Consider the following 16,609-nt stretch of genomic DNA (forward strand, 5'->3'; position numbering starts at 1 on the left):
GATGAATAAAAGGAAAATCCCCTCCATGTTGCAATGTCTGCCTCTATGCAATCAATATCTTAGTTGTACTGTATGGGTAAATATTTCTTACAAGTCCTCCATTTAAAGAGGGACTGTAGTGAAAATAACATAATTAATTAAATTGCTTATTTTTTTACAACATTGTAAAATCTTTCCTCTCCCTCATTTACATTCTGAAATGTATCACCGGCGGTGACATCTTTAGTTCTGCCAGATGATCTGTACAGAATGTTTATTTACTGAGAGGAGATATTGCTTGCTTGCACTATGCAACGAGGTTCACGGACAGCAAACTGTAAGGACCTTGTTCATGACATCACACTGTAGGAGGGGTTTCACCACAATATCAGCCAAACACAACCCAACCCCCCCCCCCCCCCCCTCCCACCCCTTCCTGCCTGGGTTAAAATTCCTCTTTAAAAATATTTGATTTTAAGGAGAGATAAATTGTGAGTTATTAAGTAAGGTGAGATAATTCAACAGAAAAGCTTTGTGAATCAGCCTCAATGTGTGAACTAAATGTAGTCTCAGGCAGAAATGATAAAACAAGTAATCAAGAGAAGTGGATCTGTGTCTCTGAACATTGCAAGCAGGACTGAGTAAGCAGATTCAACACATTGAGATTATTGTAGTAGGTTCTGAAAAAGTCTCTTATGTTTAATGGGAATGATGCATGTGACACAGAGGACAAGTAATGACACAGCTGCAATAACAGCTCTCCCCAAGTACCAGCAGGGAAATGTGATGACTGGCAGTTTATTTTCATTCACTTTCCCTTTTTACTCCTCAGACAGGAAGTAAAATATGTTTAACATGTTTTTTTACTCAAAGTGTATATTTTATATAAGATCTTTTTTTCACGCAGACAGCAGGTAAGTTTGTTTAGTTGTGATCTATGAGCCAAAACCCAAACAGAGATAAAAGAACATGTTCACTGTGCAAGGCCAAGTTTAAGTTGGAGCCACGGCTAATGATAAACTGATTGGTCCAAGATGCTGGAATTTGTGAACTGAAATGACCTCTGCTCTCATTTTGGAGTTGACTGAGTTTGCATAAATTGAAGTTTACACATTTCCCCAAAGATCTATATACAAGAACAAAAAGCACATTTGTAAAATTGCCATACATTTTGCATTATGAGGCGACAACCATAAAGGCACCGGAAGATGTGGCCAGACAATCAAGTGATTCAGACTGTTTCAGCTGAACCATAATGTTATGTCTTTGGGAAGCTGCAAACACCACATGCTGGCAAAGAAAACTGTTTATTAGTAAAGGAAATCATGTCTGATTGCTGCTGTTATCTCACAGGTAAGCAAGGCATAGATGTCTTTATGATTGACTTCCACTCCCTTCTCCGTAGTAGAAGCATGAATTAGCAGATAGTGCAGTCTGAGTGAGGGCAGATCATATCTGCTGTCTACGGTTACTTCACAGCTCATTGTTAAACCTTATGCTGGGAATACACCATGAGTTTTTTTGGCAAATAGATGGCTCGATAGATAATTTTTGTCAGGTCCGATCTGATTTTGATCTCATAGAAGTGAATGGAAATCGATCAGAAAAACAATCAGAAAAACAATGGGAACATCAATCGGAAAGTAAATGTGCCCAAAAAAATCGCCTCATCGTGTATTCCCAGCATAAATTTTATCCTCCCAGGTTATTTATTGTAAGTAAAGGTGAATAGGTATCTATGCATTTAGTCACAATTTTTAGTCACACAAATTTACTTGATGCAGCCATTCCACAAAAGTCTGCCATTGCCAGTTTATGTAGTGTACCGTACATTTAAAAAAGATTTGAGAAAATGTGGGCGCAGGGTGAAGCAGAAAGACGGCACAGCCTGCTCCTGCTTAAACTCAGGGCCATAGTAAATACTATTACCCCTCCGAGTTGTCGCAGGAGGGGAGACATGTAATTCATGCACTGGCTATTGCCCGCGGCCGAATTACGGTAACTGTTTCTTTTTTTCTAATTTGTGGCATCCAAATGGTCACTATGCACCTCTATAGCTGTAATTCTTATTACACCGTATGGCGACGCCCAAATGATTGCACTGAAATTAGCTGATCCATCCTTAGCTGGGGGCAGCTTTCAATGTTTATAAAAATGTTCTAGTTACTGCTACAGTGCATGTGATTTTATGCCAGAAGATTATGAAGAGCATATCTGAATGTGAATCATTGGCAACCAAAATACCAGTAGATTCAGAGGAGAGGGGGGCATCAGAATCCGCTGTAGAGACCATCAGGACAGAGGCAGAAGGAACATAAAAGAAGCTTGTTCGATTAGCACTGCACTGGGTGTATTATCATCGTATTTCCTACTCAGTACTGCCATGATTCTTGTAATAGTTTGTATTTACTTCTTGTTTTAGGAACACATTGACCTAACCTCAACATAACAAAATATACCATTGGACATTGTTACGCTCTGGTTTACATTTGCTTTAAGAATTCCTTTGGAAAACATGTGCAATAGCTCACAAAGCATGATTAGATAAGGTGGTGTAAGATGTTTCTGCACTGTGACAGCAATGTTGTACAGGAGATGGTTGATATGAAGACACCTGGAAGCCTGGCCTCTTATTGGGCTATATTCACTAAAGAACGATAAAGTTACTATGCACAGGGAGCGCATGGCAAGTTTACCTTTACTTACACCGACTCCGAAAAACGTATTGCACAGTTAGCGCGACCACGTTCTCAAGGTAATGCGAGCATTACTAGGGTAACATGCATCGCGATACAAGTGTAGTGTGTGTTACTCTAACAATGCTTGCATTACCTAGTTAACGCAGGTTGCACTTATTGCACAACGGGCATTCCATAGTCTGTGTAAGTGATGGTAAAATTGCATTGCACTCCCTGTGCATAGTAACTTTACCAACCTTTAGTGAATATGGCCTATTGTCTTAGTGATGACTTACATAGAGAGAGGATGACAGCAAGGCCACGCTAAACACGAATACAAGTGCAATGACACAAGGCCAGATCGGATAAAATGTGCATGGTAGATCACAAGGGCATATATTTATAAAGATTGGCCAATGAAAATAGTTTATACGCCTGCAGACGCTGTCATTTTCCAACAACCTTTGCAAAAAAGGTTAAAAAGATACCAAAAACATGGTCTAAATGGGGTTCTAGCAGCAACTCAATAGTCAAAAAATGTTCCGTCTCCACCCACATACAGTCCTACAAAACTGTGCATTGTGCTTACAACCGACTGATTTCTCTAATGAAAAGTATACCCAAATATCCTAAACAGCTTCGTACAGGTGGGGAAAGCTGGAGCTAGAAAATCACTGAGCAATTAACACAGCTGCTGTTTAACTGGATGAGCACAACCTCAGCCCCCCCCCCCCCCCAAAAAAAAAAGTTTGAATGGCAATACATATATGTAGTCTATGCACTGTGTACACTTAGATGAACACATAAAATGTACATCTGGTAAATCGTAGTGGATAGAGCAGACACACATTTATATCTATAGTAACACCTCCATCTTTTTCCTCATGCTGATGCCTAGCAAGTACACCCTCAGCATTGTGTCCTCCCCTCCAGCCTGAACCTCCCCTGCCCATCCCTCCCCTGATCAAATTATAACTCTTTTCACAATGTGTGGGAGAAAGGAGAGACAGCAGAACACCTGCCGCCTGTTTTATCATGTCTGTTTGCTATAATTCTTATTTCAGATGTATTGTCTGCCAGCCTGGATTAGATTATATCTCTTTTCACAGTGGTTGTGGGCTGGGAACAGAACAAGGGGGTGGAGTTATGACATCAATCCCCTTTACACATATGGTTGGATAGAAAAAAATGTCCAGACCCAATTTCACACTGGGGGCGGGGATTTCACTTTATTATGATGTGATTTAATATATATTGCCAACTTATTAGGTTTACAGCAAACTGTCATTTATAATTTAGGTACTTTTTAACTTCTGCCTTCTGGGTGGGGCTAGTAAGCATATAAGCATATAAGGAGATAATTTTAATCATAATCTTGGGATGGTAAAAAAATAAGTTGCTCTTTGCTCCAGATCCCAAAGTAATTTCACCAGCAACAAAACATAACATGTGGCTGAGGTTTTGGTTCAGTCAGGTGGCGAAAGATAAATACACAGATAAACAGCTGAACAAAACACTTTTCTGCAAACATCTGCTGTCCTTCCCACAAATGCTATCGGCAGGACACATAGCTGAACTGAGATTTTGGAGTATATGGATTTTCATACACTTTCATCATAATGTGTGCTATCCATAAGCTGCTGATGCTGGGATTTGTAGTGATAGGAAACCTTGCATTATAGGGTTATTTCCTCCTTGTGAGTTATTGTTCCCCCACCCCAGTCCACCAGGGACAAACGTATTGTATTTGGCTTGGAGTAAATAATTTAGTTGGCCACAGCATATACATGGAGGTTCCAAACACTAATGTCTGTGGCAAGAGCCAGCTTCCAGTTTTGACAACCACATGTAAACATGGCTCACTATACAAACATAATCACATCTAAAGTGTTAAAAAAGTGTTTTCTCAAACAATAAGTGGAGAATATGGTGCCAGTATAATAACATTAATGTGTGCTGACAGTTTCCCAGATTTATCCACCTCTGCTTCCCTCCAAACATTGCGCAAGGCTAACAGCTTATATCTGAGATAGCACAGATCCAAATACTATTGTTGCCACAAAATGTGATCCAAAGTCACAACTGCAGGCAGAGTTCAGAAACCAAGGCAGAGGCAGAAGGCTTAGTGAACTGAATCAACATTATCTGTATATTAAGGAATTGTTTTCGCATGTGAGAAAATCTTAGTGAATTTTGGGGGGAAAAAAGTCTAAAACACCCAATGCGCTATTTTACCACCCTAATTTATTTTACCGGACAGCTCTTAGTGAATTGAAGCCTATGTGCATGGAGTTTCACCATTTTTGTGTGGCGTTAATCAGTACTAGTTACCTGGCTATCTTGCCGATCCTCTGCCTCTAATACTTTTAGCCATAGACCCTGAACAACTATGTAGATCAGATGTTTATAACATTTTTGTCAGATCTAACAAGATTAACTGCATGCTTGTTTCTGGTGTTATTCGGACACTATTGCAGCCAAATAGATCAGCAGGGCTGCCAGGCAGCTGATATTGTTTAAAAGGATATAAATATGGCAGCCTCCATATTCTTCTCACTACAGTTGTCCTTTAAGACAGGACATGTTTAATAAGGATGATAGAATGTATATGCTACCGCTACAGAAATAGATTGAAGGAGCGAGCATTCAATATACTAACTTCCGTAGGCCCCCAGTCTCTGCGCCCCCAGTCTCTGCAGGATTACATTTGTTACTTCAACCTACTATATTAGCCAAAACAAGTATAAAGTTATCCTTTAACAGCATTAAATTATTAGTTATTAAAAGCTAGTTCACACTTGCTTTAAAAACGTATCCGTAGCTATGTTTTTTGTCCCGGACAAAAAACTGAGCCACGAATACCAATGTTAAAAATAGGAACAGTACACACTCAAGTTAAAAAGCGGCGGCCAGGGGGGTCACACCCCCCCTGCTCACCTGGGTGCCCCCCGTCCCCAGAGGGCGGCATCGCAGGAAGTGACTCGAGCGGTGTGGGCGGAAGTGCCCGGCTCGCCGAACTTCCTTAGGTACAATTTATTACATTATGGGCGAGCTGTCGGGGGAGCGGGGACGGGGGGCACCCAGGTGAGCGGGGGGGTGACCCCCCCTGGCCCGCCGCTTTGCCCGCAGCCTCCCATTGTGGCTACTACCCCCTCTAGCAGAAAAAAAAAACCACGCAAACAGATCCAGAACGTGTGCTGCAAAAAAAGGCAGCACGGATCCGTTTGCGTTCCTGATTTTGAAAATCGGAGCCCGGACAGCGGCTGCGTCCCGCACCCGGAGCTAGTGTGGCCCTAGTCACGATTCCTCCGCTTTGGTTAGAAATCCAGTTAAGTTTCAGGAAACCATGTCACCCAAGGAGTAGGACACCATCCTAGCATGCGTGGAAGGAGTTGTGACATTTAGTTGCTAAGGTAGTGGTGACATGCATTGAGAAATGACAGAGAATTGCCACTGAGTCACTGCAGAGTCAGCTGATGTAACCCTGACAGAATCACGCAAAGGAGCACAAGCAGAGGGAGCACATGAAAAGTATTAAGAACAAAGAGTGCTTTTTATTTTCATTCATGTATTTCATATAACTTTCACCATAACCTTCATAATGTTTAATCAAAGCTTGATCTCTATAAATCCACAGATATCAGTCTAACATTGGTTTTGGAGAAAGTTTTATATAACAAACTAGGATTCCCATTGTCAAGTTGTTATCTGAATGATGAGTAGCCCAGACCTCCAGCCAAAAGCACTGGCCAGCCGAGCAGAGTCTTTGTAGGGTGATTTGATCTGCCATGAGGTTTCGCTTCAGAGTACAGGCTTTCTCAAGCAGGTAAACACTATTGTGCGTCTGACTTGGAGCACTGCATATCTGGATGTATTGTCATAAGGAAGCCTGAATAGCTTCATCCAAAACCTAATGATGCTGTGTTAATTTTTTATGTGCTGTTCCACTTTCCTGATTTCATTCAAGCCAAAACTAAACCTGCCATTTTGCTTCTGAAGTCTATTATGGGGACCTCTCGCTAGAAATGTGTTTGCCAGTTATACACAACCCAGGTTAGTACATATCTCAGGGCTCAGCATGTTAAATTGAAATATTATTTGCAGGTCACAGTAACCCAGCATCCATAGATGATGAGTAGCTCAACATATTTCATTTTAGTGAAAAATCCATTTTAACAATTATGATCAACAGATAGCCTTCTTTTTATCCTAATCAACAGAGTAACCAAGCAGCTCAGGGTGACCCAAAGTACTAGGAATGTATAGGGGGATAAAAGGAACCAAAAAGCCCTCTTACTAAAAAAGCAAAACTTAAAGCTATAGGCTTGCTATACACCAGCGGTTCTGGATGCTTGCTTGGCTTAACAAGGGTGAAAAGGGATAATTTGCATATTCAGTGGTCGTGCATTGTGGGTAACCACAAATGTTTACTTATAACTGAATTATTGCAAATTTCCTTCTGTTTTAAGAAGGCAATTACACCAAGCTTATCCTAATCAGGATCCTGAAAATCCTAGATGTTTAAAATAAGGGTGGGTTCACACAATGCTTGTTACTTTTCACTGCTTTGCTGAATTTGAATGCACTGCACATACAATTGTAGTTTACATTTCTACCTTGTAACAAATCATGTTATCCTAACACACATTTTACACCATATTATTTGGTATCAGTGCGATAACCAACACATTACGTATTGATTATTAATTCAACAAGACAACATGCAGAGTGTGTATTGCGTTATGCTTGCCTTTCAGCTTAGGCATTATACAACGCACATAAGGGCACAGCCATGAAACTGTGGTAAAATTGCTATGCGCAAGTAGCGCACAGCAATTTAACCATTACGTATGCAAGTTACATAGTGAATGGTGCACAAATAGTGCAGCCTACATTATGTACACAACACGCACGTTGCTAGTATAACATAAACCACACATGCATTAAAGTAGCAAAACTCGTGTGGTATACATAACATGTGCTGCACTATTTGCGCAATGCTCGCTATGTAACTTGCATAAGTAACATTAAGGGTGCCCATATATCCTCTATAATAAAACCCCTGTGTCCGTGCCTTCTGTCTCTGTGTAGCGTTGTCCGTGCTTTTGGCCACTGCGCATGTGCGCAGCACGGACTCAGAGACAGGAGGCCGGGGACGGAGCCAGGGAGTCGAGTGGGCAGCGTGTGAGCAGGTGGCCGGATGTGCAGCAGGTGAGCGGGCGGTGGTCGCGTGCGGCGGTGGGTGAGCGGGTGGCGGCGGGTGAGCGGGTGCACTTGCGCGCCCGGTAGCGGTCGTGTGCACGGTGGGTGGCGGGCGTGCACGCGCCCAGGAACACAGACCTACAGCCTGTTTTTATACGGGCTTAGGCCTACTAGTGGTACAATAAAAACGTTTGATTTTCCCTTTTATTCAACCAAAATGATTGAACGGAATAAAAGTTGAAAAGAATCCTTTTTTAGAAAAAAAAACAACCAAATGATTATCCCATTTATTTATATAAAAATCCGTTTGGACATGTTGGAAAAATCTTTATATCTGATCTAACTGAATAATTGAATGAAATTATCTAATTTTAAAAAAATGTACCATGTATGAGTACTATAAGTAACAGCAAAAATGCTGTGCGCTGCTTGCACCCTGCATTGTTACAGCAGTTATGTGAATATGCCCCATAGTGGGAACATGTAAACTGACAGGAATATGAAAGGAGTTGCTATATTAGCCTTTTTAAAAATGGCAGCCTGTGTTCAACCTTTGCATCCATTAGTTCCTAAATCCATGATCCATAACTTGTATGCTTGGGTGTTCTAACTGTACTGACTGTATGCTCATTCCAAATGTAACAAGTACTACTGAAAAGATTAGCATGGCAGCCAGACAGTTGGTATTTTCAAAAAGCCAATAAAGATGAAAGCTCCTAGAATCCTCCATATTCTTTGCCTTCAAGCAGGTTTTTACTATGCAAACTTGACTTCTACTTCAGTACCTCAGACACACCTCCTCATGCTCTTTGTTACATGTCCATTGCTGTGATGGACAGCTTCACCGATCATTTGGGAAGAAGAGGAGTAATTCTTGGCTTTCCAACCAAAGGTCACATTTTGTGTACTGGTGCTCTCAGGATGTGCAGGAACAAGACTGAAGACAATTCATTCCACATTTAGGCATCCAAATATCATCAGGGCCATCATTTTAGAAAAAAATGTATACCTGTACTACTAGACTGCAAGAGAGAGCACTGTACACATGAGACAAACACATAGTCAAGACCTTTTACTGTAAATTGTACATATTGGATAACTGGCTAGCACTCTTCTCTTGTAGCTCTAAAGTTGAAGTTAGATTCCCACTAGGAATACTACTGCCATAGAGTTAATCACTTTTCCTGCTTGTTGTGTGGTTTCCCCCTAAATATATACTCAGATGCCCACCAAAAGTGACCATAGAATGTTTAGAATCCTTAGGTTGGAGCACTTTTGAGGGTCAGTGAAATGCATCCAACACCCTTCCAGCCACACCCCCACTACACCTCCAGTTGTGCATGATAGGAATAATCTATGAACAAACAAGATAAGGTGGGTGAAGTCAGGTGGGTGAAGATCAGAATCTTGCTCTCCTAAGAGAGACTGTCTTTCCAAAAGTAAGGAAAAAAAAGATATACTGTATATAATAATAGTCCTAGTTCTCTGAACACATGTATCAGTAAATAGGCTTTATTCTTGCCGTATGTTACAAATCATGCTACCAAACATAAATATTATAGATTTCTGTAGAGATGAGCTTCAATTTTGACTTTCCTTCTGAACTTCCCCTGATTTGAACCTGAGCCAATCAAGCCCAGAAGCTTCTAGTTAATTAGATTATAGCTAATTAATTAATTAACCAGCAGGCACTGGTAATTTGTTCAGTTTCAGTCAGTGGATATATTCTAGGAAAAGGGACTGAAGCCTATCTTTAGTCTGTTTCTTCTTCAATGAGCACTGAATTAATATTAATTAACTGAAGGAAATAAATACGGTAATATTGAATATTGTTGTGACAGCTATTGGCCTCCTCATTGGTCCCCAGGGCACGCACTTCATGTAAAGATCTGTATCTTTTTTTTTCTAGAAGTAATTTACTTAATTATTGCAAAACAACAAAAGGAATGTTTTGCTTTCTAAGAGAATGCATTTTAAAATCAAACTACAGTATGGTAATCCAAACCATTAAAAAGAACAATCCGAAAATGCAGAACTCATGTATGAAATAATTACTGTGCTGTTTCCTACACCAGTTATAACGGCAGTAAGGTATAAGGATGATTCGCATACACATATTAAGCATTCAGACTGTGGGAATGCAGAGATAGCGCTCACATTACCCTGCGCTCAAAAAGAGAATCCTGAATTGTTCTCTGTGGAACTTGAAACATAAACCCACAAGAGATGTTACTCACCTTTGTCTATTCATTCCATAGCATTTTCTGCATAGAGGTTCCTTGCTGTGTCCCATCCACAGTGGCAATGCTCTGGATAAAGTTTTTTCTGCTCTTTGTAAAAAGTTTAGCTCATGGGATCAGAGTAGAGAATGATTGCATCCAGTGATCTCCTAACTTCTGCAAGTCAGCCTTTTCTCCCACACAGCTAGAGATACTCAATGTGTGTGTGTGGAGCACTGCTGTATCACACACATACGTTCAGCTTCTTTCCCTCTCGCTCACTCTCTCAAAATTAGAAACAGGGTAGGCAGAATTTCCCTCAACATAAATGCTAGTAACCTGACCTACTGCCTGAACAGCACATATCCAGAGTTAACCTCTTATAGGCAATACTAGCTGATTCTGTCCAATGGGCCGTCTTCAAATTTGAATCATGTAACCTTAGTCTCGTGTATTTTGTACTCACTGAACTGTGATTTCTTATTCAGGAAAAAAAGGAAGGGAAACGCTATTGAGAAACAAATGATTCACAATAAGCTGTTAAAACACTGTATAAATAGAACAATCATCTTCTATAGTACATACTGAAATAATCCATTTGCCATCTGTTGGAACTACAACTAATTCTAAATGTTGTTAAACTGATCAAGCCTTTCCTTAAGCGAAGAGAAAACACAAAATAATAACAACTTTAAGGCTGTGTTCCCACCTGCTTCCGGATCATGTGCAGGCAGCAGGGCGGGCAGTAAGCAATGTCCTCTCTGATGGTCCGTAGTGATCTGGCTGAAGCCCGGAGCAGATGCACTCCCCCGTAGGCTATATGGAGGAAAGCATCCCCCTGACCCACGATTATCGCGACTGCACAGAAGTGTGGTCCGCTTACAGTAATGGATCCATTGCAGAATGACAAATGTGAACGGCTTCTATGTATGTGTAACGGCTTAGCAATGAGTGGAGAACGGAGCGGAGAGACGAAAAAGTCAGTTCTCCACTCTAATCGGAACAGAGCCTGAATAAAAAACAGAGTATAGGACCTTGCCAAAAACACTGCAACGTAATATAGAATATAACAAAAAAAAACCTTATAATCAGTACTTAATATTTTCATCTCAGAACTTAAGGTAGGATGCTTGCCTCTTGCGAATGAGTAACATAGGTGATTAAGTATTTAGGCCTCTCATCCTCAAACTGTAAGCCTTTTTGTTTTTCCAAGTTCTTAAATTAGGCATTGATTGATTGATTGATTGATTGATTGATTGAGCTCATAGAGCATAAGCCTTTAGCTGTAATAAAGGCAACTTGAAGCATCCAGGCCATTAAAATCATATAATACAAACATCTCTATAAAGTTCCTCAATTTCCAGATTCCATTCCAATCACAGCCTCCACTCTGTACATAAAATTCTCCTGTCCTCTGTGGTCATCCCGTCTCTATTTCACATCCAAGTCTTCTCAGAAGCATCTTCCCTTCTCAGTATTCAATTCCACATCACATATTTCAACCTTGAAGCCTCAAAGGTACCATTCAAAGTCAACAATTCAGTCAAATATGTAATTTGTCATGTTTACTCTTCAAAAATGAATGGTATGAGAGAAAAAAGATCCCAGTGGTGTTCATCTCACCACTAAATTCCATGTAACCTACCTAGGAAAGTATCTGTTTTTTTCAAGGAGATTTCAGCTCAGGTTTACTTTAAAGGTAATCTGAAGTGAAAATAAACTTATGAGATAATGAATTTCATATGTAGTACAACTAAGAAATAGAACATTAGTAGCAATGATATGAGTCTCATATAGTTTCCATTACAGGAAGAATTAAGAAACTGCACTTGTTATCTATGCAAAAGAGCTTTTTTTTTGCTTCGGTGTCACTTTAAGGGCTAAATGTTTACCAATAGGATTTAAAAGTGCTAATATTATCACTACAGAAATATTGGAGACTACACAAATTATTGCAGCTGCGAATCACAAAATCCCTCTCTATGTCACAGTATGTTGCCAAATAAAATAAAATAAACTTATATAACCACACATCTGGTATTATACTAGTAAACTAGCTTTTCCAATAGTTTTTCTCTAAGAGTTGTTGATTAGTTTTAGAATATATCAGTGTAAGAACATCTGCACAATAAACTAGGAAGTGTGTAAAATCAGATTGGAGGAAAGAAGTATTTGGTGGTTGATCCTCTAGTCTACACCCTGGACTAATTGTCATGCACAGATAGAGCATGGCAATTGTACCGGTATTTATGCATATAATGTAGGGGCATATTTTTAAAGATCAGGTAGAGTTGTGCTACACAGGAAGCACATGGCAGTTTAGCATTAATTACATTGAGATGGTAGCGTGCATTGTGCAGTTAGCGAGATCCGAATTTACTAGGAAACGTGGACGTCGTTAGAGTAGTGCGTGCTATGCAAGTAGCATAACACACATTACCAAGTTAATGTTATTAGTATAACACAATGCTCACATTACCAAGGTAACGTGAGTCACACTCACTGCACAATGCCCACTACCTTGTTAGTGTAATTAATGGCAACATTTCTACAGGCCTATGTATCATTTTGTCTATGTTCATTTGGGCTCAAGGTGAGCTAAAAGATGATTGACCCTACTCATGCTGAAACTCGGGGCCCACGCTAAAAACTATACCCTCTCCTTGTAGCAACTCGGTTGGACATGAAATTTGGGGTGTGGCTATTGCCGGCACCCAAATTACAGTGATTTATTCAAAATCAGGCACCGAGATGACCTGATTTGCCCCACAGTGCATCGTTTGGTGAATTCATCCCATTAAGTGTTAAAGTGAAACGACACATTTCTTAGGAAAAAAATGTAATCCTTCTCAGGTCACCGCTGTACAGTAAGGACCACCCAGGACTCATCAAAGTAACCTCAATGTGTAGGAGATAGCAGAAGACCCAGGATGGGATGCTGGAGGAGGGGAGAGAAGTCATGAGGTCAGTACCAATTTTTTTTCAGGTGCCAGCAATGACACCGAGGATTATAAGGGGCATACAAATAGTACTGTGGGGAGGGGCAACAACAGAGGGACACTGTTATTTTACATTTTATGGGGGAACTCTACCTCATTGTATATTTTTTTTTGGGGGGGAGGGGTAGGAGGGGACACTGCCAAACTATGCATATTTGTAGGGGTAACACTTCCAAACTACATGTGCTCATGGGAAAAATGCCACCACACTATGTGTGCTTGTGGGTGAAATGCTGCCAAACTATGTGTGCTTGTGGGTAAAATGCTGCCAAACTGCATTTGTTTGTGGGTGAAACACTGCCAAATGACTTGTGCTCATGAGGGAAACACTGCCAAACTATGTGTGCTTGTCAGGGAAACGCTGCCTGCATATGTGTGCTCATAGGGAAAACGCTGCCAAACTATGTGTGCTCATTGGTGAAACCCTGCTAAATTATATGTGCCCATAAAGGAAATGCTGCCAAAATATGTGTGCTTCTAGATGAAATGCTGCTAAACTATGTGTGCTTGTGGGGTAAACACTGTCAAAATATGTGTGCTTGTAGGTGGAACGCTGCCAAACTATGTGTGTTTTTGTGGGGAAAATGCTGGGCATTTTCTGGTCCCAACTCCCTGTTCCAGCTCTGTGGGAGTTAATGACAGCTTTGATTTTAGGTTGGTGAGTTGACTGAAACGTTACATTTTAAGTTTGGTAATTAGCGGCTTTATACTAATGACACTTCCAAACAGCAGAGACAAAAGGACTGCATGCTTATATGACCTATCTGACCTGTTTTGAAATCTCAACTTTGTACAAAGCCCTTGTATACACACTAAATTACTACTTAACAGGTGTAAATTTGTCAGCAGGAACCAAGCACTGTATAGGCTTGCTGTTCAGCTGTAGTCCAGCTGCATGTGCAGCTAAGTGGAAAGGGAGGAAACAGATGGCTGCAAATGAGTAACTGGCATCCTGCAGTGCAGAAGACAAAAGAAAATGTGCTTGTTGGCTTATTTGCCTTTACGGATCGCTAAATGACATCAGGGAACAGATTCTAGACCAAGATGAACATTTTGTGCCGTCTCAGCTGAGCATTCAGCATGTGGACACCGGCTCCATAGAGCAGTTTAGAAATTAGTGCATTATCTTCTTTTGCGTTTGCACCTCAGGGCACCAGTCCCTTGATTACTTCCCATAGTCTCTCCTCCTCTTTCCATTGAACAGCACACCCTGCTCGGCTATAGCTGATCAGCATGTCTGTACAGTTCTTGCTGCCAGAACTGTCAGTCTACTGCATGATTACCAGTCAAAGGGGCGACAGTAATCTAGCATGTGTATGGCGCTTAATTGATATACATTTTCTTTTAATGGGTACCACAGTAATTTCTATCCTGGTGTGAAAGCTCATGTAACTGAGGCATTGAGGGCCCTTTTTGCACAACATGCATTTCCAATTTTTGATGCGATTTAAACAAAGCCCTGCATGCTGCATTTTTTCCTGTGTTTTTCTTTTGTGTTGCTAGCATCCAGTGGCATAGCAATAGGGGATGCAGAGGTTGTGACCACACCCACAGGGTCCCCGAGGGGCCCTTTACCAACCACAGTATTAGCTTTCTATAGGTCCTGTGTTGGTAATAATCACTTCTATAGATGCTATGAATAATAGTAATTATCAGGGCCGGATTTCTGGGAAGGCCACAAAGGCCATGGCCTAGGGTGATGAAATAAGATAAGAAGGGCAGCAGGACTTGGAGAGAGAAGAGGTCATATGTCAAAATAAATCATCTCTTCTGGTCTGCAGCGCAGCGCCCTGCTCTGCATGGATGTCTAAATTCCAGAGTTCGCGTAATCCCTGCAAATCTGAAGATGATCCCGTCCTCTGTATGATAGACATACATGCTGCTATGTGAGAAGTGCCAGTTTACAGCAGACATAACTGCATTCAGTTTTAATGCACACATTCACTGAGGAATTTCAAGAAGCTTTGAATCAGGATGATACTCAGTACAATACTCTACTGCTACAGAGGAATTTCAGCTCTGCTAGTTACTTCTCCCTCTCTCCTACAGCTGCCAGAATGACTCCTGTTAATTGCTTTCTTATCTAACCCTAAATTTATGAGTTTTTTTCTTGCTAGCCAGGGATGTTTATGGCAGCAGTGATCTCTGCTTCAGTTAACTCTTTCCTGACTCACTTTAAGATCTTTCTGTTTTAAGCACTAAATTGTCACTTTTTAATGGACACCTATATCTATGCCATTGTATGTAGTTTAGGATCCTTCCAATTACCTGTAGCAGTAGAGTATTGTACTGTGTTAGCCATCAGTGAAGGCAGAACATTTTTAATCAGGATTTTATCATTTATTGGCTAACTTAAAAGAAAAATAAAAAGCTTTGTGCTACTAAGCCTTCTTCTTACTGTATACTGACAAGGTGTTGGTATTTGTTACTTACCTGTTCTCTGTTTTGGATGGGCTTCTCTCCATTGCACTGCACTGTCGCCGTTTGTGGCTCTGACTGCATCCAGTCAAACATAGGATAAAGAAGCAGCACATGCTCTGATTTTTGGTAGGGTAGGAGGCGCCCGGTAGAGTAATTCAGATCTATGTGATTCTATATGGTAGGTACAACATTAAGGAAACAAAATGGTGTGATCCTACCTTCTAGATGTCCCTTATAGGAAATATACAGATCAAGTTGTATACTTGTATAATTGAAGTTTATTTGGGGCACAGACAACGCGTTTCACGGTCAAAACCGCTTCCTCAGGTCAATAGAGGTGCCTTAAAAGTTAAAAGATAGCATACAGCGCTTAGGCACAATTGTTATAACACATAGTAATAAATGAGATACATGTAGAATAAAGCATATAAAATATATATAAAATATAATATAAAATATAAAACAAATGCAGTTATGTATGTGCTATATCAGAATCTGACCTATTGGTTCATAAAAACACTATATTTCATCACTGCATTTGTTTTATATTTTATATTATATTTTATATATATTTTATATTTTATAGGATCACACCATTTTGTTTCCTTAATGTTGTACCTACCATATAGAATCACATAGATCTGAATTACTCTACCGGGCGCCTCCTACCCTACCAAAAATCAGTTAGTACCCCTTGATCCAAGGGGAAGATCTACGTCGGAGAATCTCCGACGGATCTACCTTTTTTGGGGAGCGACCAAAAGAAGAACAAAGGCCAAGTGGGGACGGTATTTCCCCACCAGCGAAAACGAGTGGTTGCCTCAATCAGCAACCCACTCTTGTGAGTATAATACTTACTGTCTTTATAAAAGTAATCCCGTACATAATAACGTGCTGCACCAGATTGGGCTCCCGGACCCCCTGTGTTTTTTGTCTTCTACTACTACTACAGCACATGCTCTGTCCACTCCTTGTAATTTCCTGCTCCTGTACAGATGTGCACAGCAGCCAAGGCCAGGAGTGTTATGGGTATGTAAACTTGTCAAGTACTGCTCATACACAAGCATTTATTATGCATTCCTAGAACAGTATTGGCTGCTGTACACATTCT

General features: G+C 40.6%; 1 protein-coding gene across 2 annotated transcripts in view; it reads right to left on the reverse strand.

The window, feature by feature from the left end:
- LOC137563140 (aminopeptidase N-like) overlaps positions 1–10,887 on the reverse strand; it is a 155,991-nt gene extending 145,104 nt beyond the window's left edge. The window contains exon 1 of one of the 2 annotated variants that reach the window (XM_068275235.1): positions 10,788–10,887. The gene's annotated coding sequence lies outside the window, so the exon portion shown is untranslated. Of the gene's footprint in view, positions 1–10,096; positions 10,613–10,787 lie in introns of those variants that run through there. The other variant, XM_068275234.1, reaches the window with a different exon arrangement.
- Between the last annotated feature and the right edge of the window lie 5,722 nt (positions 10,888–16,609).

Source organism: Hyperolius riggenbachi, chromosome 3 (genome assembly GCF_040937935.1).
Source record: "Hyperolius riggenbachi isolate aHypRig1 chromosome 3, aHypRig1.pri, whole genome shotgun sequence".
Classification (NCBI taxonomy): domain Eukaryota; kingdom Metazoa; phylum Chordata; class Amphibia; order Anura; family Hyperoliidae; genus Hyperolius; species Hyperolius riggenbachi.